The 26,412-nt window shown below is 40.8% G+C and overlaps 1 long non-coding RNA gene across 2 annotated transcripts in view; it reads left to right on the top strand.

Annotated features, from left to right (window-relative positions):
- LOC308608563 overlaps positions 1–26,412 on the top strand; it is a 149,067-nt gene that overhangs the window by 29,222 nt on the left and 93,433 nt on the right. For both annotated transcript variants that reach the window (XR_014014196.1, XR_014014197.1), the window contains exon 2: positions 13,060–13,184. This is a non-coding gene — a long non-coding RNA (uncharacterized lncRNA). The remainder of the gene's footprint in view (positions 1–13,059; positions 13,185–26,412) is intronic.

The raw sequence follows: 26,412 nt of genomic DNA, 5'->3' as shown, positions 1-26,412 counted from the left end.
CCATGGCTCACGGGCCCAGCCACTCCGTGGCATGTGGGATCCTCCCGGACTGGGGCACGAACCCGTGTCCTCTGCATCGGCAGGCGGACTCTCAACCACTGCGCCACCAGGGAAGCCCTGTACCATGCATTTTTTAAAAATCTCAAAGCAAATGCCAGTATATGGTTTCTACACCTCCTGATTTTTAGATGTATTAATGTAAGTGGGCATGGTCGTTATTTTGGAAAGCTGTGAGTGACCTTTCATTGTTCTTTCATGGGTCTTGGTTGCCAAGTTATCTTTTCAAGTGGGGAAATTGATCTCTTGTGGTAAGGCCATGTGTTCTGTGGGCTTGGAAGCATGTTGGTTGGATCTAATACTCTGAATATAAAATACTTTTTAAAAAAAATCTCCACTTAGTTTTTTCAGTCAGGTGTAAAACTCAACTGTTCTTATTTACCAAACTAGCTATGAGTAAACAAGAACAGCTTGTTAACAACTATCATTTCAATTACAGAAAACACAGAGTACTGTTTAAAAGACATCGTTTCTTTGCGATTCCTATGCTGTTCATTTTTTTATGTGAAACTGTAGAAACTGAGAAATGGACATGCCCGATTTCTTTCATCATCTAGAAAAAGAGTAAAATTACAGTGAACGGTGGTAGGGAGAGGGCTTGATAATGTGATGCAGGGAGTATTTCCAGAGGAAAAGATTTATAATGAGGATATTGGAGAAACAGAAATACATCCTGAAAAAAAAAAATCCACCAAGATTCAGTATGATTCAAAACACGCTGACACCTACAATGTGTTCTACCCCACGACTATGACAGAGAGATACACAGAATAGAGTTGCTTTCTTTTTTTTTTTAAAGAATGTTACGTCTAAAGCAAGAATTGGACTTCCCTGGCCTGGTGGTCCAGTGGTTGGGACTCCCCGCTCTCGCTGCTGAGGGTCCCGGTTTGATCTCTGGTCGGGGAACTAGGATCCCAGAGGCCACACAATGCAGCCAAAAAGGAAAAGAAAAAGAAAAAAAAAAAAAAAAAAGCAAGGATTGGAAAGCCACAGAGACTCACACACACTTTGAAATATCCTAGAAGAAGTTTTTCCAAAAGTTGACGATAAAGTGGCATTGTACTGTAGAAATAAGGATAAAGGATGCTACACAGGAAACACTTATTAACAGCAACAAATTAAGAGGTAAAAATGTGGGAGTCGTGCAAACAGTATAGGGCAAATTTGATAAGACAAGAAAACTGAGAGGGAAGAGCAAGACCATCTCAGCAGATTTAGGGGATTTTAGTTCTGAAAGGAAGAGGGAAAGTGGGTGGAGTTGGCATTGGATTTTTAGGAGAGACCACGATGAGTGTTGAACCAAAAAAGTCGTCTTTGAGATATTGCTGTGGAAACAGAAACAGAAGCAGAGATACTTGGGTCTTGGAGTCGATTTTGAAAGAAGACTACTGTTCTTTAAAGCTGCGAGGCAGGAATTCTCAAACATTTCCAGAACCCACCTTTGTATTTCATGCCGTTCGGTTCCATCTCCAACTATAAGCAAACAAAGCAATTCCTGGCTGGTGCATTTCACAAACTGAGCAGGAAATGCAATTCCAGGTGATAACCGGGCAGAGGTGAAGAGTCATGAATGACTCCCAAAGTCTTTTTATTTTCTTTTTTTTTAACTTTTTGTCCATGTGGCGTGGCATGCTGGATCTTAGTTCCCCGACCAGGGATTGAACCTGCACCCGCTGCAGGGGAAGCGTGGAGTCTTAACCACTGGACCGCCAGGGAAGTCTCCCAAAGTCTGTATTTTTATGGTGAGCCCTTGAAGTTCCTCCAGGTGACCTTGGGGCCTTGTATTACAGAGAAGTACTTCACTGAACACCCACAGAGTGTGAAATGTTGATAAGATTCACAAAAACACTTTGCACCCACCTGTAACCTGGAAGAATTTAATGGGATACTGTGAATTACGATGAGTCCAGAAAATTCATCCATTGTTGGACCAGGCTAACTGGTCCATTTCAGAATCAGAGCAAGAGTTTCTGAGCACCATAGTTTTAGAGGAACATCATAGTAAATGCTCTTCAAGTTTTTAGGGAAGTGGTTTCTGCCAATGGAGATGATTTCATGGCTCATGACGTTGAGGATTTCATAGTGTCCTATCGTTGTATCTAGACATGGGATGGCACACTGGACCCTAGGACTAGATAACTTAAGGCATTGTTGTCTAATTTACGGTATGCTGGGTTTTGCAAATCTGCTTTTTGTAGCTTGTCATGCTTGGGACAGAAAACATGCCTTGTGATAATAATTGATCACCTTTCACTGATTAGCTGTGAGGAACTGTCTACTCTTAGATTTGGGATATATCCAAGTAATAATAATTCTATAATAATAAATGATTTAATTCTTTGGGAAATATAGCCTTTGTCATTGCAAAATGCAAAACAAAACAAAATATGCACCCGTTCAATTCTGAACTGTCTAGAGTCTCACGGACCTCCCAAAACATTTAGAAATGCAGGCTAATGTAGAGAACGCCTTAATTTAAGAAACTGTTTAAAGTTTAATGGAAGAATAATAAAGAAAATATTAAGTTCAACTTACTTGATAATGCAGGGGAAATAGATGAATTTCTAGGAAAGCATAACCTTCCAAAATTGACCTGCACAATGTATAATAGAAAACTTTCATAAACTCTAAAAAAATCTGTTATTAAAAATTGTGGTAGCTGGTTTTATGGCTGACTGATATCTATCCTTATTTAATTAATAATTCTGATGTAATTTATACCAGTGTCTCTAAAAGTGGTGGTGTACCAGCATCATAGCATCACCTGGGAACTTGTTAGAAAAGAAAATCCTTGTGAATCACATCAGTATCCCTGAAAGGAAACTTAGGACAGTGCTGCAGGGGTGAGGAAGGGATAAATCTATAATCTAACAGGCTTTCCTGGTGATCCTTATGCATGCTAACGTTTGAGAGGTCTGCTTTATTTTATTTTATTTTTTTTCCACTTAAATATTGACTTTTATTTTGTGGGTTTTTTAAAATTAATTTTTATGGGAGTATAGTTGATTTCCAGTATTGTGTTAGTTTCAGGTGTACAGCAAAGTGATTCAGTTATACATATACATATATCCGCTCTTTATTTAGGTCCTTTCCCATATAGGTCATTACAGAGTGTTGAGTAGAGTTCCCTGTGCTCTACAGTAGGTCCTTGTTAGTTATCTGTCTTACATAAGTAATGTATATATGTCAATCCCAATCTCCCAATTTATCCCTCCCCCCTTACCCTGTTGGTAACAATAAGTTTGTTTTCTACAGCTGTGACTGTGTTTCTGTTTTGTAAATAAGTTCATTTGTACCCTTTTTTTTAGCTTCTCTATATAAGTGATATCATATGATATTTGTCTTTCTCTGTCTGATTTACTTCACTTAGTATGATCATCTCGAGGTCCATCCACATTGCTGCAAGTGGCATTATTTCATTCTTTTTCATAGCTGCATAGTATTCCATTTTAGGTATGTACCACATCTTCTTTATCCATCCCTCTGTGGATATGCATTTCGGTTCCTTCCATGTTTTGGATATTGAGAGCTCTGCTTTAAAATATTCTAGACAATAGTGTAAGGGAGGAAAAATAATGTTCCCTTCTGAGTTCTTGGCTGGGAACCCTGTAATACAAGACAGATGAACAAAATGACAACATGAGTTTCTTCACATGTCTACCTCTTGTATACAAGGAAGATGCCCAGGGGAAATGTGTAACTCCTCCAGGTGGCTTAGAAGTGCAGCTTGTAGAGCATCTTCAGAAAAGAACAATGAATTTGTGGAGACATGGCAGGAAGACGGAAAGCAGTATTAGGCTTCTAAGGGTGGAGGTCAAGGCTAGTGAGTAGCATTTGTTACATAGATTCTTCTGGTGCCTTCTCTGGGCTGATGGAGTCTATAGTTGCCTCTGGGATTAATCTTGTCCTCCCTCATAAAGCTGGAAATCTATGTCTTGCTTTCAAACAAATAGTAGAGGGCAGAGAGTTTGTCTTGTATCTGCTGCTTCTCAGTTGCCTTCAGCTCAAATCAGGCCTTACGCCAAAGTGGCATGATTTGGGGGTGACATGATCTGCTCCCTTTCAGTAGAAAATATGCAAGTGTTCCAACTTCATTTTATTCATGTAGGGCAGTAATTTAAACACTGGAGGGTATCATTTAAAACTACAAAATAGAATAATGTTCTTTATGAACATAGATGAAACATTCTAAATAAAATGGTGGCAGACATCACCTAGGTCTAGCCCCAAAGAATACTATAATCAAGTAAAATTTATTTCATGAATGAAAAAGTTTCAACTTCAGAAATTATATCCATACAATTCTTGATAATAAAAATTGAACGAGGGGCTTCCCTGGTGGCCCAGTGGTTGAGAGTCCGCCTGCCAATGCAGGGGACACGGGTTTGTGCCCCGGTCCGGGAAGATCCCACATGCCGCGGAGCGGCTAGGCCCGTGAGCTGTGGCCGCTAAGCCTACACGCCGGAGCCTGTGCTCCGCAACGGGAGAGGCCACAACAGTGAGAGGCCTGCGTACCTCAAAACAACAACAACAAAAAAAAAAACTAGAATTAAGCCAATCCTATCAGGGTAAATTAACATCAATACAAGTTAAATATACAAATCAATAGATTTTTTTTTCTGCAGTTGTTAATAATCTCTTAGGAAAACAATGAAAAAATTACCAACTCATAATAATGCTGAAAATGGTTTGCTCACAGAGCTAAATTTAAAAATAGGGCTTTAGAATTTATATGTATTTTGTTAAGGACAGAATAAATGCTGAATATATGTAGACATAGTCCATTGTCCTGGATTTGAATATCTAATTTTATAAAAACACAAATATGCAAATTGAATGCATACCAGTAAAATCCCAATGCATGGGGAGGACAGGAGGAAAAGCATTAAATATTCTTCACGTCCCAGTAATAGCCAAGGATATTGTGAAAACAGAATAGCATTTGTGCAATGATGGCTGTGTGTTTGTGTGTGGGTGCTGATGTAATTTATCAGAAATTAAAATTTACCATTAAGTCTCTGTTAATTAAGATAGCTGTATTAGTGAAGAAATGGATAAATACATTAATTAAATATAAGTGATTACTCTGTATGAATATACACATACACACACATACACAGATATTCAGTACAGAACAATTAATGCAGATTAAGTACGTATGTAATCAAGGCAACAGTTTAATTCATAGCAACAGACTAATTTCTTTGATAAATGTCTCTGTCATCATTGGCTATCTAAATGGAATAAAAACAAACAAACAAAAACTACATTCCTACATCCAGCCACATTTATCAGCAAATTCCAGATGAGTTTTTTTTTTTTTTTTTTTTTTTTTTTTTTTTTTTTTTGCGGTGCGCGGGCCTCTCACTGTTGTGGCCTCTCCCGTTGCGGAGCACAGGCTCTGGACACACAGGCTCAGCGGCCATGGCTCACGGGCCCAGCCGCTCCGTGGCATGTGGGATCTTCCCGGACCGGGGCACGAACCTGCGTCCCCTGCATCGGCAGGCGGACTCTCAACCACTGCACCACCAGGGAAGCCCCCAGATGAGTTTTATAATGAAAAATATATACTATTAGAAGAAAATTGAACAGACTAACTTATTGATTCTGGAGTCACCTTATTACCAGCTTTTTGTTATGCAGCGAATACTTTTTTCCTATTTTTTAGTCACTTTGTTTTGGGTCTTCCAGTGTTAATTGAAAGCATCTTTATTGCTACATTGGACGAGAAGAAGCATCTTCTGAGCCTAAGTTTTGTAGTCAACAAGCTATAGATTATATTTTAAGAAACTATAAATATAAGTTATTCACAGAAAATTGAATTCATATTCATTTAAGGACAAAAAGGAGAGACAATACTTCAAGTCATTTGATACTCAAAAACCTCAGTAAAAAGACAAATTTTCCTGTCCTCTTAAGAGGTCTTGGCCATGTGATTTGTGCCGTTAGCATGAAATAGTACAAAATAGAGAACTGATAGGTGAAGGATGCTAATAAAAGGATTTGTGAGTCAGTGCAGAGAGGGGAAAAAAAACCAGGAAATGACCATTTACAACTTTACATAATGCAGAAAAGAGTTTTGAGTAACCAAAGAAAATGCAGCAGACCACAGATTTATTGGCAGGGGAAGGGAATGTGGGTAAAAGGACTTTTTGTTTGTTTGTTTGTTTTTTAACCAAACTGGATTAGTGACAAGTAAATTAATGGCCTTGAAATTGCTCTCAGTAGTTCAACAGTATTTCCTGAATATCCAGAGAGTGCCGGGCTGTGAGTTGAACTTTGCAATGACACAGAAGACAAGTGAACAGTCACCAGTTACATAGATGCTTGTTTATTGCATATTGGGGAAGATGGATGTCACATTCTTGAAGAAGAGCATATCCTAATGGTCGAAAACTAGTAGGTTTTAGCACAGATGATTCACATTTGTATCAGAAAGAGAAACCTAATGAAGGAATTATGGAAACTTCTGCTTCTGCTTATGAAGGATTAAGTGCTAAGGAAATTGCCTTCTCAGTGTAATCAGTTAGAGAGCTGAAAAGATACAAACAATGGTGTTCAGACTTTGGACACCGGGCAACAGGACTTTGATCCTTGAGATAAGGGACCTAACAAAGTAAGCAGTCAGTTGGCCCCAGCTTCCTGTCCAAGCCAGTTTCTAGACCTTGGTTCAAGAGAGGAGGAAGCTAAACATGTATTTGTGCTGAATTGAGGTCACAGAGACCTGGGATCAAAGTGTGAGGAGGCTGAGATTGCCAGGATTTACAAGGCGCCGTCATGGGAGGAGGGACCAGCACACAGACGGAGCTCCGAGAGCCGCAGTGAGGTCTCTGGGTCAAGACTCTGCTTCTGTGTCTACACTGAGAGTAGAGACCCAGCAGAACTCACCCAAGTTTGGGAGTCATTCACATCTACACCAGCCAGAGAGGAGACACCTCAGAGTACACAGGGCTCATCAACAGTGTCAAGGACAAAGCCAACAGACAAGACAGAGACTGGGAGAAAACATTCATAAAACAAGTATCTGACAAAGGACTGAAATTCACAGTCTATGAAGAAGACGTACACCTTGATGATAAAGACGCACAGTACAGTGTTTTAAAAGACAAAAGACTTGGGACTTCCCTGGTGGTGCAGTGGTTGAGAACCCACCTGCCAAGGCAGGGGACACGGGTTTGAGCCCTGGTCCAGGAAGATCCCACACGCTGCGGAGCAACTAAGCTGGTGGGCCACAACTACTTAGAACCCGCGAGCCACAACTACTGAAGCCTCCGTGCCTGGAGCCCATACTCCGCAACAAGAGAAGCCACCGCAATGAGAAGCCCATGCACCACAACAAAGAGTAGCCCCTGCTCGCCACAACTAAAGAAAGCCCACGTGCAGCAATGAAGACCCAACACAGAAGAAAGGAAGGAAGGAAAGAAAGAAAAGGAAGAAAGAAAGAAAAAAGAACAGAAAATTCTATGGAAAATGTGGGGTGGAATGAAAGGAGTTTGGCCAAAATGACTATCCACTGTAGGGTTCCATCCTTGTGAGGTTCTGGAAAAGGCAAGACAAATGTTTGTTGGAGAAAGTGTGAGCTCAGCATAGGTTTGGTTGTGGTGGGCATAGAGCTGGACTGAAACTTGACAGAAGGGGACAGTCTGGGAGGCCTGTGCTCTAGATCCGGATGGGGTTTGGTCCATACAACTGTGTGCTCTTTTGTCCTCATCAATGGCATCCTTAATACTGACCTATCTCGGTGGTACCTGGTTTCCCTGGACTAAGGCAATCACTACCTGCCATCCAGGCAACAGTTTTCTCTGCAGTGACTCAGCCATCGACTGTTTTTTCCCTGGGGTGAGGAATCCACTGTCATGTGGTCATGATTGTGTCCCCTGGACCAACGCTATCTTGACTATGGTCCCTCAACTGATTCAGTCATTGATTATTTATCCCTGGGCTGACTCGGTTATCAACTCTTTTTCCTTGCCTGACTGGGTCATGGACTATGTTCCCTGCAGTGATTGCTTTGTCAGTTGTCTTCCCTGGACTGAGAGAAATACTGTCATTTCCTCAACTGTTTTCTATCCTTTTTTAGTTTGTTTTTTTGGAATGACGCTATCATTTATTGTTATCCTGTATAGGGGGAATTTTTATTTTGTCGTCAAGTGTCCCTGGGTTGAGTTGGTCATTGACTGTTTTCTCTGGATTGATTTAGTCATCAGCTGTTTCTCCCTGAGTTAACTTGGTCATCAACTATTTACTCCTGGACTGACTTGGTCATTGGCTTTTTTCCCTGGACTTACTCGGTCATCGACTATTTCTCCCTGGGCTGACTCGGTCATAGACTTTTTCACTGGACTGACTCGGTCCTTGACTACTTACCCCTGGACTGACTCGGTTATCGACTCTTTTCCCTGACTGTCTCGGTCATTGACTATTTTTCCCTGGACTGACAGCAGTCATTGACCACTTACCCCTGGACTGACTCGGTTATTGACTCTTTTCCCTGGACTGACTCAGTCATCGACTATTTTCTCCTGGACTGACTCGGTCATTGACTACTCACCCTTGGACTGACTTAAGTTAACTGTTTCTCCTGGACTGACTCTTCATTCACTCTTTTCTCTGGACTGTTCCCTGCAGTGCTTCCGTTGTCAGTTGTCTTCCCTGGACTGAGAGAAACATTGTCATTTCCTCATCTGTTGTTTGGTTCTTGTTTTAGTTGGTTTTTGGCAATGACACCATCATTTATTGTTATCCTGTATGGGGAGAATTTTTATTTTGTCATAAATACCGTCCATGAATTGATTTTATAATTTATTGTTTCTCCTGGACTGAGTTGGTGATTGACTCTTTGCCCCTGGGTTAGCTCTGGTCATTGACTGTTTACACCTGGACTAAGTTAACAGCTCTTTCCCCTGGACTGATTCTTCATCTACTCTTTTGCCTGGAATGACTCAGTCATCGACTATTTTTCCCTGGGCCGACTCGTTCATCAACTATGTACCCCTGGACGGACTCGGTTATCGACTCTTTTCCTTGGAAGGGTGTCATTAACTGTTTTCCTTGCAGTGACTGGGTCATCATCTGTTTCCCACAGACTCAGGGGAGCCCTCATTTCCTGCTGTCTCATTATCAACTATTTACCTTGCAGTGATTTGTTCATAGTCTGTTTTCCCTCCTCTGAGGATATTTCAGTCAGTCTCCATCATCAGCTATTTGCCAGGGACTGACTCGGTCATCCACTGTGTGCCCTGGATTGACTCTGTTATCAACTGCTTATCTTGGACTGAGGCTGATGCCGCTCCACCATCTTGGTTCCAGTTTTTTTTTTTTTTTTTTTGTGGTACGCGGGCCTCTCACTGTTGTGGCCTCTCCCGTTGCGGAGCACAGGCTCCGGACGCGCAGGCTCAGCGGCCATGGCTCACGGGCCCAGCTGCTTCGCGGCATGTGGGATCCTCCCGGACTGGGGTACGAACCCGTGTCCCCTGCATCGGCAGGCGGACTCTCAACCACTGCGCCACCAGGGAAGCCTGGTTCCAGTTCTTAAAAGTAAGGGTTCCTGGGAAAGAAAGAAAGAGAGAAGGAGAGAGGGAGAGAGAGAGAGGGAGAGGGAGAGAGAGAGGGAGAGAAAGAGAAAGAAAGAAAAGAAAGAAAGAAATATTCTTATATTCACATTTATGAAAGCACACATATACACACACATATGCCTGATTTTCCCCCCAGAAGAGTTGTCTCAGTTTGCATCCCAACCAAGACTATACAGGGGTCTCTCAAAGCCTGTGTGTTCCCACACTTTAAGGTTTTCCCCCCAATATGATAGGTGAGGAATGGTGTCTAAGTGTATTTCATGTTTTGCTCATTTGTACAATCAGTTTATTTGGACTTGTTCTCCATGAATTGTTTTTAACTTTGTTTTCATTGATTTTCACAGTTCTTTTAAGTATTAAGAATATTTGCCCTATATTTATTATGTTGCAAATATTTATCCTCAGTTTGCCTGATTTCTTATGACTTAATGGCATTTTGTGTGTGTCTGTCCTGCAAATGTATTTCTAAAATTATATAGTCAAATGTATCAACCTTTGGTTGTATTTGGATTTTGAGTGATGTTTAGAAAATGTTACCCCACACCAAGTTTATGGGAGAATTAGTTCACTTCTCCTCCAGAACTTGTGTGTTTGTATGGATGTAGGTGTGAATGCACTTAGGCACCTGTAGAGATGCAGGTATGCTGAGATACCTGATTCATTTGAAGTTTATCCGTGTGTAGGAAGGAGATGGATCCAAATGTCCCGTTTTCCAAATGGTTACCCAGTTGTCCCATCACCTTTTATTAAAAATAGTTCATCTTTGCCCAGTGGTTTGTGATGCCCCTTTTATCAGGCACTGAACTTCCTTATGTTTGTGTGTCTTGTTCTAGATGTTTATTTCTGTTGCTCTAGTCCTGTTGTCTGTTCATGTGCCTATGACAGATTTCACTATAGATCCTTTATCACATTTTTTACACCTCACCAAGGGTTTTTCTGGATGTCCTCACATGCTGGTTATTCCACATAAATTTCCTTGTCAGCTGATCTAACTCCCTAAGACAGTTTATGAGGTTTTTTTTTACCGTGATAACTTTAATTTTATAAATTAACTAGAATTGACATCTGTCGTCCTATTCAAGGATTTTTCCCATGTGTTCAAACCACTTTTTTTTTTCTTTCAGGAGGCTTTTGCAATTTTCTATTATAGATTCCTTTTGGTACATTTCTTTTTAAGTTGATTCCTAGACATTAACTTCTTAGGTGTTTTTGTACACAGAGTTTTCTCTAATATTAACTACTTTGGGCATGTAAGAATGACTTTTTAATGTTAATTTTTATAGCTAATTTATTCAATTATTTTATTGTTTGGATTAGTTATATCATTGATTTTCTAAAATTTCCAGGTATCATCTGCAAAACAATTGGGATTTATTTGTTTTTCTAATCCTTATGCCTCTAGGTTTTTTTTTATTTTGTCTCTTTGCATTAGCAAACATCTCCAGCATAATTTTGAATAGCCGTGGAAATATTTTGGGTCCTTGCTTGCATTCTTTGAATGAATCCCACTTGGTCGTGGCATCTTTTCAATGTTGTGTTAGATTCTTTTTGATAATATTTTGTTTAGTATTTAAGCGTCAATATTGACAGCTGATATTAGTCTGCAATATTATTTCATTCTTCAGCATGATACTTTTTAATTAGAATTTAAAGTCCTTCATTATGAATTTAAATATTTGAAAATAATATAGTTTTCAGTTGTGTATACATCTGACACATTAAAACTCTTACATTGCTCTTATAAATGTATCCAATTTTATCTTTGTATCATGGTGATTTGACAACTACAGTTGACCCTTGAACGACATGGATTTGAACTGCCAGCGTTCACTTATACATGGATTATTTTCAATAAATACATGCTACAGTTTTACAGAATCCATTGTTGGTTGAATCCATGGATGTGAAACCACAGATATGGACTGTTATATATGAGATATATATATATGGATTTTTATACATTTTCAACCGTTTGGGGATGGGCCCCCCTAACCCTCATATTGTTCAAGAATCAACTGTATTTTCCACTTAAAAGTATATGACCAAACTCTGCTATAACAGTAGGATGTTTTACATTATTATTCTTAACTGCTTAAATTAGTATTTATATTTCATCCTTGCCAGAGAATTTTAACCTCAACGTGATAGATATTTTTGAAAATGTATTAGTTATATCAGTCCTCTTCTATCTTCACATATGTATCTAAACTGAAAATTACCTTTTCCTAATTCCTAAAACGATAGTGACTCATGTGTTAACACTTCTGATTGAGCTTTCATTGCATTTTTATTAAGGATAATTTATCAAAACATAAATACATAACATTTTTAGGACATAAGTTTTTATGGAGAATATTTGGGGATGGTAATATAACAGGAAATTATGCATAGGTTCTAATATTCTCCTGGCCCGAATCATACCAAACTGAACTTATCACATAAGCATCAATCAATTCCATCATTCCTGGAATCAATTATTGACCCAGCCAATCACTAGACCCAGAACTTCCACTACTGTTATTTAATCTGGAGTGGTTACCACTACCCGGTGAGGGAAAACCACAGTCAGCAGTGAGATAGTTGTTGACCCTTTTCTGAAGCCTGGATTACAGGCTACTCACACTTGTCTGAAACATATTTAAGCCCTGAGTAACATGCTCATCCCACACCCAATTCATTTAATTAAAAAAAAAAAACTCTATGAAAGTGGAGTTTTATTGACTGTTGTGACTATATTAATAAATAAGCCGCCCTATCTAATACAAAAGTATAGATTATTCTAATGGAATTTAAAATGTACATACATGCTTTGTGTGTGTGTGTGCATGAGATATATATCTGAAAAATTAGAATATAAAGCTGAAATGATGGAAAATGATACTTTAGATGATCATTATTACTCTCAGAAAAGAGATTTTGAGGGGAGGAAGAGGGATGGATTGGGAGCTAGGGATTAGCAGATGCAAACTATTAGATATAGAATGGATAAACAATAAGGTCCTACTGTAGAGCACAGAGTGCTATATCTAGTCTCTTGGGATAAACCATAATGTAAAAGAATATAAAAAAGAATGTATATATATGTATAACTGAATCAGTTTGCTGTACGGCAGAAATTAGCACAACATTGTAAATCAACTATACTTCAGTTAAAAGAAATTGAAAAGGGATCTTAAGGCAAATATTAATAGAGGCAAAGAAGAATAATGCATAACACACACACACACACACACAGTTTATCCACCAGGAAAAGATTAAAAATTCTGAACTTGTATGCAACTAACAGTATTGCTCAAAACAAGAAAATAAAAACCACAAGGAGATATTGGGAAAAAATAAGGAAATACAAAAAGAAACAAGGACAGTGGGATTGGAATCTTTCCTGTGTTCTCTATGGGAATGTGTTTTCTATTGTTTGTCCTTGTAGGAACTTATGGGGACAGAAGACAGGGGCCCTAGACCCTAAGGACAAAGTGTGTGTCTTTCATCTGTGCACTGAGAATCATCCATCCCTCCCTGGCTGAGTCCAAAACAGATTGGAAAGCAGAAAAGGTAGGAAGCTTCTGTTTTTCTACCAGATTGTCCTTATTTTCCACCCGAGACTATAGGTCCCTAGAAGCTCAGTCCAGGCAGTAGGGCACTTGCTGGGAAGGACAGCATTAGCTTGGAAATAGCTGAGGACACCTAGATACCAAGGGGCCATTCTCAGTGACCTATGAGACTCAATGAGTCCTCGTAAAGGTATATACGTTTAGGTAATGTCATCATCGGGGAAGCTGTTGCCTGGAGTACCCCCATGAAGTGTGTTCTGCTGATAAACCTGCCCCGTGCTGTGGGCTGTTAGCCGTTACCCTCACATGGCATGTGTGTTAAGCCCTAAAGACTGTAAACATTGTAAGATGTAGAGAAAGAGTTAATGTGAACTGTAGTCATGACCATATGAATAAGAAGGGGCGACGTTTAGTAATGTCAGAAGCCATGGGATGGGATTGAACAAGATTAGTTATCACCAACCACCATACTCCTAGCCCAGACAAACTATCAAATGGGCGCAAAACCATTAAAATGGTTTTTAATTTAACATTCTGTGTTTCTCAATTTAAAAGTAAATAGCAACGTTTAAAGACCGTATAGTAAGATTACAGTAAACACTTTAACACTTTATTTTAAAGCCAGGATAAGTTGGCTCTATAAGCACTTAAACCTTATAATGGTCATTATTTGCAGTGTGGTTTGTCATGGATCCAGAGATGTGTAAATAAATGCATGCAGGGTAGGTCCTAGTGCACAAAGAGCTGACCATGGGGCAAAGAGTTATACACTAGAATAAAGCAAGACAGAGGCTTAGCAAGGAGAAAGCCTGACCAACAAGCGCCCACTAAGAAGCAAATCAGATAACTTCTCTGGTACTAATTTCAATGCAAGCATGAATGTGTATTTCTAAATATGCACAGAATATCTATCATTGCACGGAAGTGTAAGATGCAACCAAACAGGGCTCTACAGCCCAGACGTAAAACTCTAGCCTGGAGCTACTCTTCCGAGTCAGCTCAGAATATTCATCCTATTTAAGCAAATAAAACATGGGGAGATACCTTATTAAAACACATAGAAGTTATGGGATATTCCACATAAAGGGTTTACTGGGCTAGGAGAAGAAAAGAGGTTGATGAACATCAAATGTACAACTTTCGCTTACTATATATTTTCCAGAGATGAAGTCTCAATACTTTAGCATTTGAATATTACACATGACTCATGAGATTTGGCTTTTCTTTTTCCTTCTCATCTACAATATGTGACTCTGTTTTTTCTCATCCTGAGAATCATGGCCAGAAAGTCAGTCTGTTGTTTTATATTCCTTTCAACTGCCAAGAAGGAAACAAAATTCACTTTTACCTTCTGTTAAAAATCTGTGAAATTCTCACACAGAGTGGATTTTTAAAATCCAGTTCAATTCCTAAGAGAATGATTTGTGCATTGACCGGGCTGAGAGAGGACAGAAGTATTGTAATTCATGGTTTTTAATTCTGCATTCTGGTTTCTCAATTTAAAAATAAACAGCAACATTTAAAGATCATATACTAATATTACAGCAAACACTTAAACACTTTATTTTATTTATTTATTTATTTTTTGGGGGTACGCGGGCCTCCCACTGCTGTGGCCTCTCCCACCGCGGAGCACAGGCTCGGGACGCGCAGGCTCAGCGGCCATGGCTCACGGATCCAGCCGCTCCGCGGCACGTGGGATCCCCCTGGACCGGGGCACGAACCCGCGTCCCCCTCACCGGCAGGCGGACCCCCAACCACTGCGCCACCAGGGAAGCCCAACACTTTATTTTAAAACGGGGATAAATTGGCTGTTTAAGCACTTAATCCTTTTAATTCACAAAGTGCTTGAAAACTGGAGCATCAGAGCACACCCATATGAAACAGTAATTATGCCCTAAAGAGGGTAAACATTGTAAGATTTAGAAAGGAGTTAATAAGCATGACCATGTTCATAAGAGGAGCTGGTTTTTAGTGACATCAGGAGAGATCCATTTATACGTATATGGAAGCAAAGAAAACATGAAATCAAGGACACATTAGAAGCTGTTCAGCAATGTTCGTCTTGGTCAGCTTTCGGTTAGACAGTTTGCAAAATCTCAACATTTTCAATGTTAAGAAAAACCGGTGCAACCTGAGATTGCTGGTAAGCTGTGGTTGCCCTACATTTGAAGATTATCAAGCATTAAAATAGGTAACCAGAAGACAGAATTCTGCTCCTTCACGTGCATTACTCTCAGATGAGAATTTCTCCCATCTAGGTGTCTAAACCACTTCCTCAGCAGACCTCGGGCATAAAGCCTGCTTTTCTGAGTTCTACTGTAATCGGTTATTCAAAGCAGATCCTTGTAAAAATACTTACTCAGACTTCTTTTTTGGTAGGATTATAACCTTTTTTTTTTTTAACATCTTCATGGAGTGTGATTGCTTTACAATGGTGTGTTAGGTTCTGCTGTATAACAAAGTGAATCAGCTACATGTATACATATATCCACATATCCCCTCCCTCTTGCACAGATTTTAATTTAGTTAATTTTGATTTAAACTCCAGAATTCTTTGGGGGAAAAATACATCATTGACAAACACTGTGATATATGTTTCATGTTTACAGTATTTTCTTTAAAAACAAAAGGAGTATTTTCTTGGTATGTTGAATTTCTTTCTAAATGTGCTGGAAAATTTTAGAGGGATTGCTAGAGCTTGTGACAGGCTGTTTATTGGGTGGGTTGGGAACAGGGCTGGGTTAGGGTGAAGTAAAGGACATAAGTGCTTATTTATAGAGCATTTGTGTCTTATGCAAAAAAAATTTTTTTAATAGGTCTTTATTGGAGTATAATTGCTTCACAGTACCATGTTAGTTTCGTTGCACAACAAAACGAATCAGCCATATGCATACACATGTCCCCATATCCCCTCCCTCTTGCGTCTCCCTCCCATCCTCCCTATCCCATCCCTGCACCGAGCTGATCTCCCTGTGCTATGCGGCTGCTTCCCACTAGCTATCGGTTTTACATTTGGTAGTGTATATATGTCCATGCCACTCTCTCACTTTGTCCCAGCTTACCCTTCCCCCTCCCCTTGTCCTCAAGTCCATTCTCTACACCTACATCTTTATTCCTGTCCTGCCCCTAGGTTCATCAGAACCTTTGTTTTTTTGTTTTTTTTTTAGATTCCATATATATGTGTTAGCATATGGTATTTGTTTTTCTATTTCTGACTTACTTCCCTCTGTATGACAGACTCTAGGTCCATACACCTCACTACAAATAACTCAATTTTGTTTCTTTTTATGGCTGAGTAATATTCCATTGTATATATGTGCCACATCTTCTTCATCCATTCATCTGTCGATGGACACAGGTTGTTTCCATGTCCTGGCTATTGTAAATAGAGCTACAATGAACATTGGGGTGCATGTCTCCTTTTGAATTATGGTTTTCTCAGGGTATATGCCCAGTAGTGGGATTGCTGGGTCGTATGGTAATTCTATTTTTAGTTTTTTAAGGAACCTCCATACTGTTCTCCATAGTGGCTGTATAAATTTACATTCCCACCAACAGTGCAGGAGGGTTCCCTTTTCTCCACACCCGCTGCAGCATTTATTGTTTCTTGGCTTTTTTAATAATGGCCATTCTGACTGGCATGAGGTGATACCTCATTGTAGTTTTTATTTGCATTTCTCTAATAATCAGTGATGTTGAGTAGCTTTTCATGTGTCCCTTGGCAATCTGTATGTCTTCTTTGGTGAAATGTCTATTTAGGTCTTCTGCCCATTTTTGGGTTGCTTTGTGTTTTTGATATTGAGCTGCATGAGCTGTTTGTAAATTTTGGAGATTAATCCTTTGTTGCTTCATTTGCAAATATTTTTTCCCATTCTGAGGGTTGTCTTTTCATCTTGTTTATGGTTTCCTTTGCTGAGCAAAAGCTTTTACATTTAATTAAGTCCCATTTGTTTATTTTTGTTTTTATTTCCATTACTCTAGGACGTGGGTCAAAAAAGATCTTGTTGTGATTTATGTCCTAGAGTGTTCTGCCTGTGTTTTCCTCTAAGAGTTTTATAGTGTCTGGCCTTACATTTAGGTCTTTAATCCATTTTGAGTTTAATTTTGTGTATGGTATTAAGGAGTGTTCTATTTTCATTCTTTTACATGTAGCTGTCCAGTTTTCCCAGCACCACTTATTGAAGAGGCTCTCTTTTCTCCATTGCATGTTCTTGCCTCCTTTATCAAAGTTAAGGCAACCATACATGTGTGGGTTTATCTCTGGGCTCTCTATCCTGTTCTGTTGATCTATGCATCTGTTTTTGTGCCAGTACCATACTGTTTTGATGACTGTAGCTTTGTAGTATAGTCTGAAGTCAGGGAGTCTGATTCCTCCGCCTCCGTTTTTCTTTCTCAAGATTGCTTTGGCTATTCGGGGTCTTCTGTGTCTCTGTACAAATTGTAAGAGTTTTTGTTCTAATTCTGTGAAGAATGCCATTGGTAGTTTGATAGGGATTGCACTGAATCTTTAGATTGTTTTGGGTAGTATAGTCATTTTCACAATATGGATTCTTCCAGTCCAAGAACATGGTATATTTCTCCATCTGTGTATGTCATCTTTGATTTCTTTCATCAGTGTTTTATAGTTTTCTGAGTACAAATCTTTCACCTCCTTAGGCAGGTTATTCCTAGGTATTTTATTCTTTTTGTTGCAGTGGTAAATGGGAGTGTTTCCTTAATTTCTCTTTCTGATTTTTCACTGTTGGTGTGTAGGAATGCCAGAGATTTCTGTGCATTAATTTTGTATCCTGCAACCTTACCAAATTCATTGATGAGCGTTAGTAGTTTTCTGGTGGCATCTTTAGGGTTTTCTATGTAGAGTATATCATGTCATTGGCAAATAGTGACAGTTTTACTTCTTCTTTTCCAACTTGTATTGATCTCCGCGGCCTCCCTCCTATGCCCCCAGGACCAATGCGGCAGGGGGGAGAGGGGTCCTTGGAGGACAGGGGACCGGCCTGGGGCTCAGCAGGCTCCCAGTGCCCGAGTAGGTGGGGCAAACGCCCTCTGCTCCTCTCCTGCTCCTTCTGGAGGGCCCTTCCCGCCTGCCTCTCTTGATCTCCCCAGCCTCCCTCCTATGGCCCCAGGAACCAGGCGGCCTGGATGGGGCTTTGGATGGGGAGAAGCGGCCTGGGAGCTCAGCAGCCTCCCTGGCCCGAGTGGGCCAGGGGATCACCCTCCCCGCCTCTCCTGCTCTCCCTGGAGAGTCCCTCCCACCTGCCTTTCCTGATCTCCCCGGCCTCAGGGGTGCTGATCCTATCTGGCCTACACTTCTCCTTCCCACTCAGTCCCCCTACGTTCTACCGGTTCACTTTAGGGTTCCTCCCGTCTCCTTGGGGGTCAGAGTCCCCCACCAGCAGCTGCCAGATGCCCCAGTTGTGGGGAGACGCTACACCATCTTGACTCCACCCCTCTCATGCACAATTTAACTTTATAATCGAGGCAAATATTTAACGCATTTTAAAAATGAAAATTGATGTAAAACATCCATAAAGAATCAAACGTCAAAACTGTAAATAAAGACAGGATGGGTCACGTGCAGTGCCTAGCCATGGAGCTTAAGTCAAAAGGAAAAGCAGTAGTACTGATACTGTCTTTATTTCAGATTTCAGTATTCTATTCAGCATGGATGTTTTGCATTAATTCTTATTTTTAAAAAATACTGAATTAAAATATTTATCTCAATGACTGTTTTACGTGCTCCTTAAATTGTATGCCCAAGGCATGTGTGTGCCTCACTTTCCTCACCCTCTTCCTGGCCCTTGTTCAGGGGATGGTGGCATCCCCTCTTTTTGTCCCTTTTGGATGCTACTTCTGTACTGAATGTGACACACAGGGTGATAAGCATGATTGGTGCCACACCCAGGTGACCCATTTTGGCAAGGAAATCTTTCACATTGTTTACATGTCTACTAGAAGATTTGGAATTGCAGTTCTGAAATATTCAATTTGCCCTTGCAAGATGTCTTACGATTAGTAGGACCAAAGGGGGCAAAAGATAACAGGGCCTACTTGACTGTGGAATGATAGATAAGAGAGGCCATTCAGGGTCTTAGAGGACCCCCGATCAAACTCATCCAATAACAATCTTCCAAGCATTTACTCTGATAATAAAAATAATTCTATTAGTCACAGCTACTCTTTTTTCATTCCACCTACGTATATTAAACACTATGTGCCAGACACTGTTCTTGGTGATAAACATGATAGGAAAAGTATATATACTCTGAGTCACCATCAGTATGTGTGTGCATGCTTGAGCAGGTACACGTTTGCACGCACCTGTGTACATGTATGTGCATGTACCTCGGGCCAGGTCCCATGGCCAAGATTACAAAGGTGAGAAAAGAACAGAGTGCTTGCTGCCCTCTGGAAACTTTTAGTCTATTTGGGAGGGGATGGTTGGACAGTCCTTCCAGGCAGAGAGAGCTTCATGTGCAAAGACCCTGGGGCAGCACCTGAGGGGGTGGGGTGGAAACAGAAGTGTTACAGATTCCTATCTTTATCCTAGAGGAAATGAGAAGTTACTAAAAGCTCTTCAGTGGGAGAGGGACACAACTATATCAGTGTTTTTAATTGTGGGCATGACAGGGGTGGATTTGGGGAGAGGGGTCAAAGAACAGAGAACTTGGTCCATAAAGCAAGGAGGTGTAGACCATGGCTGTGAACTCAGCTCCTCTGGGATGCCAGCCAGAATCCTTTAATGCACTTAGTGAGGTCTTTTCTGGTCAGGGGAACTTGACTTTGGTTGGGATTGAACCACCAGTAAGCAAGGGCAACTATGGAAATGGTTGTGCATTGAACTGAGGCTCTTAAGAGTCTACTTCTGGACCTCTCTTCAGATCACTTGTACTGTTCTTATGCCCCTTTTTGAAGATAACTGGTTCTTTCCGTGCCTCCAAACTAGCCCAAGTGCTCCCTCACCCACGATAATATAGTACCTCCAACTCGCTCAGTACTGGAGAGATACAGAAAGAAGTATGAAGTGTAGGCAGTGCCCACCAGCTGCTGTAACTCTCTCTGGAACCAGAACGCATACTCATGCCCAATAAATAGGAGCAACAATTACGGGCTGAGTTGTATGGTGCTGGCAATTACAGACTGATGTGCATAAATAAAACCAATACTGTCGTGTACGTATTCAGAACTCTGAACTCTACACATTTACACACAAATAGTTGTCTGAAAGCACAAACTTTTTTCTTTTTTTAAGAATTACCTTAATTAGGGAAAACATTACATTCCATCTCTGAGAGACATTTTCTTGGACGTTGCAAGGTGAGTGGATGGGGGGCTGATAGAAATCAGGACCCCGATTTGCAAGTGGAATTTGATTCTTTTCACAAGTATTTTATGGGATGTGCCCTGCATTTTTAGTGTAGGGTTCTGGGTTTTTGCTTGTTTCAGGACTTAAAGGTTTTCTGAAATATTGTCTATATTTTATTTTTTATTGCACTCTGTTGGCTGACAATATATGGACAGACATAAATGACGTGGGGTGCGTAGGTTGACGTGTTAAATTTTCATTATTGTCACTGGTTTGTGGCCAAATACCTGGTTAACTCCAGGACCTAAAACAGCAGGCCAGTGCCTAAGTAGCAGGACCATAAATTGCTGTGCATGTTCTGATTTAATAATTTATGGAAGGAGTGAATGTAGACACACAGGCCTGTGTCAGGCCCTGGTCTGTCACTCACAAGCTGAGTGATTTATTTCACATCTTGGTCCGTTCAGTTTTGTCATCTGTAAACTGGTGAGAATAGTAATACCTACACTAGAGAATTATTCTCAGGATGAGATAACTGACCAATGTAAAGAACCTAGCCCATCGTAAATATGCCCTACATGTTAGAACTTATCATTGACTTCTATGCAACTATAGACATGACATGAATAGCAATAATTATCTTATATGAACATAGTCTTCCAATATGATGCCTTTTAAAAAAGCATTCATATGGTTACCCAAAGTTACAACCTCAAATTCATTGGAGACACTATTTTTTTAAAAAATATTTATTTATTTATTTGGCTGGGCCGGGTCTTAGTTACAGCATGGGATCTTTGTTGCCACATACAGGATCTTTAGTTGCAGCATGTGGGCTCTAGTTCCCTGACGAGGGATTGAACCCGGGCCCCCTGCATTGGGAGCACAGAGTCTTAACCGATGGACCACCAGGGAAGTCCCTGTAGATGCTATTTTTGAGTGATCTGACCTTAAGATAGTTTTCACCAACTTCTTAAATACTGAGACAAAGAGATACCCTTGGATCTCTGTTTTACAGCAAAGTGGATCAATTGTAGGTACTAGATTCAAGAGAAGAACTGACCCTGCTTTTCAAGGCAGGAACTCTATCTAGTGGTATTCCAAACTCCTGGCACAGCATCTGGCTTATAGGGGGGACCTATAAATGCTCCCTCATTTACCCTTGCCCTTCCCTTCTCTTCTTCCACCACCTCCAATTGCAACATTCACCCCATAGGATAGGCAGAGTGTCTACAAAGACCCTGGCTTACCTTGGGCCTTTCCATCTCCTAATGGCAATTTCCATCCAAGACCAAGGCATTCTCTTAAGAAACCAGGTTGATAAACCATGACCACTGACGTCTGAAAAGCAACACACCAGTAGATAAACAGAAGCCACCTATTGATATAAATGTGCGGAAGGAACGAAAATGACGGAACCCCTTCTTGAGACTGAAGTAGGTCCACAGAAATAGCCTGTGGTTTACATTCTGGAATATGGGTTTTTACTCCATGTAGTTAGGACATCAGCCCTAGAATTCCTGGTGAATGTCGTGGTGCCTTCCTCAGGGTAGGTGATGATAAATGTGAGCGAATGATTCACATTAGAAAAGAATGCTCTGACGAGAGGGTCTAGGGTGTACTTGCAGGGTGAGAGAATCCAGGTAGGAAAAGAGCCCATTAGTCTAGGGCACTCTGTTCTCTTGGCTACTAGCACGTATTTATCTGTCTTTATCCAATTCGTGTTTGGCAACCACTGGCAACAATTTCTGTAGCCACCTAGGCACTTTTTGGCAGCTGGAGGAATGTGCCCTGGGCCATCTAGGCTTCTCTGTCGTAAGGATGGAAGAGCGTCTGGGAAGGGAGAGAGCTGAGAGCAGAAACAGTGGCTCGGAATAGGTTCCATAGTAGAATCGTCCAGAGCAGGGGAGACCATGGAGAGGTATGACAGCCTAAGAGCCAGGCTCACCACTTCCGATGCGATGTCGCCTGTGGCTTTAGATAGGACGTCTTCCAGCTTCCCAATAAAATGTGTGAGGTGGAGAAACATAGCATTGACACGGTCGGCTTCTAGCTCTGTGGAGCCAGGTCTGTGTCTGTCTGATTTGCTCTGGATCTTGCATAGAATCTCACATCCGTTCCATGCTCAGTAGACACCTGTGAATCAACGGGCAAATCCAGCCACGGACATCAAGTTAAGTGAACGATGCGTGGGGTGTACAGGGATGACAGGGTGGTGTCCATGGGTACGAACTGAGTGTGTGAGTCTTGTGCGTAAGGTGTCTGTACTTCTAACGCTGCTTCCACCACTTAGGGACATTAGTACGTACGGCAAGTATTTGCAACTCACTGTGTCTCCGTGTCTTAATTTCCTTCTTTGGAAGAACTCAGGTTTCTTCCTCATAGGGATGCTGTGGGCATTGCCTGAGTTACCCACGTGAGGGGGCCAGAATGATACCTGATGGTCAGTAATCACTGCTAAGTGTTGGATGGTGGAAGGATCGCACCGTATCTGGGGTGGGGGAGGCGTCGCGTGGAACAGGCAACCCAGGAAGGGACCTGGCGGCCATTTCCACGCACCCATCTGTGTGGAAGGTCGGAAAGCATGATGGTGAGGTCGACAAGTCCCGCAGAACGGATGTAGATGAAAACCTACCAGATATGGAGGACCAAGCTGGGAACTCCACGTACCAGCAGCTGTCCCATCCCCGTAACTCTGCGAAGACAGTTTTGCTACCAGTACCTTCCCAAAGATAGTACGTCCAAGGGAAAACTCACCTTCACTCTTGGAAAGCACTACGTATGTGTTTTTTTTTTCTTTTTGTTTTTTTGAAATCTTAGTTTTAGAATGAATAAATACAAGAAATACAAATAAACCAACCATGAGTCCTATTACAATAATTTGGGACCAGATGTGGGAACCGTGGGCGATTTATGTTCTTCTTCAGTATGACATCTAAGCCCTAGATTTGGATGTGAATAGTTACGTTCCCATGGGATAGAGGCGGTGGACCTTGGGAGAAAGTATATCAAGGGTGGATGATAAGGTCGTTATCTGGAAGGTCTTTATCTGCGAAGGAGGAAAGCTCCCACTGGAAACTAAACCCTGACAGACTTGATATTGGACCTTCCAGCCTCCAGAATTGTAAGAAAATAAATTTCTGTTGTTTAAGTCAAAGAAAAAAAAAAAAAGAAAAGAAAAGAGAAAATTCCAGAAGATCTTCCAGTCCAAGCTTGAGAAAAATCTAGTTTTAACGTAATCATACTTGATTTGGTGTGTAATCCATAATTCCTGCCATGAAAGGCTATTACAATTTTTTCATTTAGGGATTTTTCTGGTCCTTCCCAATCATATGTATTGTTTTGGTAGCTGCTACATTATTCAACAAAGGAAATGGAAGGAAATCCTTCAAAGTATGACAGCTCTGGAATTTAGTAAGAATTTCAAAATACAGTTACGTCTGGCTTTGATGATCACCTTTGCCATTCCTTGAGCAAAGGCAAACTATGGAGTATGTGGCAAAACCAAGCTGAAGTTTGACCAGTAGGAGAAACCAACTGTCTGTTTACACAACGTCTGATTAGACACATCAGGAGGATCAGAGCCAACAATTGCCAAGACTCCTAGGAGTGTGGGCTTTGAACAGACACCAGCAAGGCTTAGGAATAATCAAGAAAACTATTGCCCCCTTGCCAGTGGGCCGTGTTTGTTTCTTATTAGCAATGCAGGAAATTGATCTGCCCTGCCGCCCACTGCCAATCCTTCAGATGAAATAGATACTTCCCATGGTCTACATCATGGTGACTGACAACTGTAAGCCACTCTTTAAAAAATGATTTCAAAGGACAGACACTTGGCTTCCAGACAGCTTGCAAATGGCCTCCTAATACAGGAAAGAAATTAATTACTTGCCCATGGAATCCCCAGGGTGTCCTATATTGTGTGGAGTAATTCTTTTAGTAGAGCTATGAATGACGTCTTCAGAAAAGAAAACAGAAGCTTCCCTGATAAATTCTGCACAGTCCCCCTTGCCCTCCAAATGCCACGCACACACAAAACGTTGTATTATTTTCAAAAGCTGGTTTGCTCATGCCCACCTGAATCTGGTTTTTTTTTCCCTACGATCTTCAATTGCAGCCAGGAAAGGAAAACATACCTGCACAAGATCAAAGGCACCTAGCATTGGCACAACTGTTGATTTTATTTAAAATGTAAATGCATTAGTGATTTATGGTTCATAACACACAGTATGGCATGTTGCTCTTACTAACTGTGTGCTTGTTAAAGATATGTGCAATTTGGTTCCCTGACGAGAAATCTGGCACAGCCATTTGAAAAAAAAAAAAAAAAGTATGTAATCCTGTATTGTGGCTGTGTCTGCTGACTTTTTAAAGAGTTCAACCTTTCTAAAAAAAAATCATAAAAATGAAATTAGTCGTTTGTTGAATGTGGGAGAAATTTGTCACAGAAGGAAACTGTGTGAGTTAGATGCAAGCAGATGGTCACGTTCTATGGCTGCTTGCCTGGTCTGCGGCTGTGAGGGAATCTGTGGCCCTGTGAACAAACCAGTGAAAACAGGAATGGCCTCAGTCTCCTTCAGCCAGAGAAGCCAATTGATTAATCTGATTCTTTCTTCATCAGTTGGAAGGAAAGGCCTTGGAGGGATAACTTTATATTTTGTAATGATTTTAACACAAGAAGGAAAAAAACCCCTAATCATTCTTTTCTGTTTTCATATATAACAGAGTAATCCTAAGATGAAGGAGTTTTTTTCTTTGACTTCACATCTAGAGAAGAGATTCTTAAATGCAGGAGGGCAGTTTTGCCCCCTGGGGACATTTGGCCATACACAGAGACATTTTTGGTTGTTACACCTTGTTGGGGGAGGACCTGGAGGCTACTGACATCTAGTGGATGGAGGCCAGGGATGCTGCTACCCATGGTACCGGGCACAGGATACTCCCCACCCTCCAAGCACCGCAAAGAAATACAGCCCAAAATATACTCTGCTTTGAAAAAGAGAGAGATAGAAGTCTTGGAACATTTAAGGATCACAAACTCAGGTGCCTCCAGTTTTCAGGCATGTTATATACATGAATGCAGAGGGCTATGGAGTGCTGGAGACTAATCAGTATTGCCGAGGCTGAGAAACCCTGATCAGAACAAAAGTTTCATCCACTGTATAGCCACAGTACCCTAGGGCAGATGGGGAAGGTTTCAGGGTTTCTTAACCTGATTAGCCCATAGAAGATCTTCTTTGACTTCTACTAAATGCATCCTTTATATGTATATGAAAGTAAGGGATTTGCCTGCATGAAATTGGGGGAAAAATACATTATATAATCAATATTAACTGAAGAAGAACTACAATCCTGCAGCCTGTGGAACATAAACCACATTCACAGAAAGACAGACAAGATGAAAAGACAGAGGGCTATGTACCAGATGAAGGAACAAGATAAAGCCCCAGAAAAACAACTAAATGAAGTGGAGATAGGCAACCTTCCAGAAAAAGAATTCAGAATAATGATAGCGAAGATGATCCAGGACCTCAGAAAAACGATGGAGGCAAAGATTGAGAAGATGCAAGAAATGTTTAACAAAGACCTAGAAGAATTAAAGAACAAACAAACAGAGATGAACAATACAATAACTGAAATGAAAACTACACTAGAGGGAATCAATAGCAGAATAACTGAGGCAGAAGAACGGATAAGTGACCTGGAAGACAGAATGGTGGAATTCACTGCCACAGAACAGAATAAAGAAAAAAGAAGGAAAAGCAATGAAGACAGCCTAAGAGACCTCTGGGACCACATTAAACACAACAACATTTGCATTATAGGGGTCCCAGAAGGAGAAGAGAGAGAGAAAGGACCAGAGAAAATATTTGAAGAGATTATAGTTGAAAACTTTCCTAACATGGAAAAGGAAATAGCC

The sequence above is a fragment of the Mesoplodon bidens genome, assembly GCF_964165515.1.
Source record: "Mesoplodon bidens genome assembly, chromosome: X".
Classification (NCBI taxonomy): domain Eukaryota; kingdom Metazoa; phylum Chordata; class Mammalia; order Artiodactyla; family Ziphiidae; genus Mesoplodon; species Mesoplodon bidens.
Note: the sequence above shows the minus strand (reverse complement) of the source record. Positions and strands in the feature narration are given on the sequence as shown.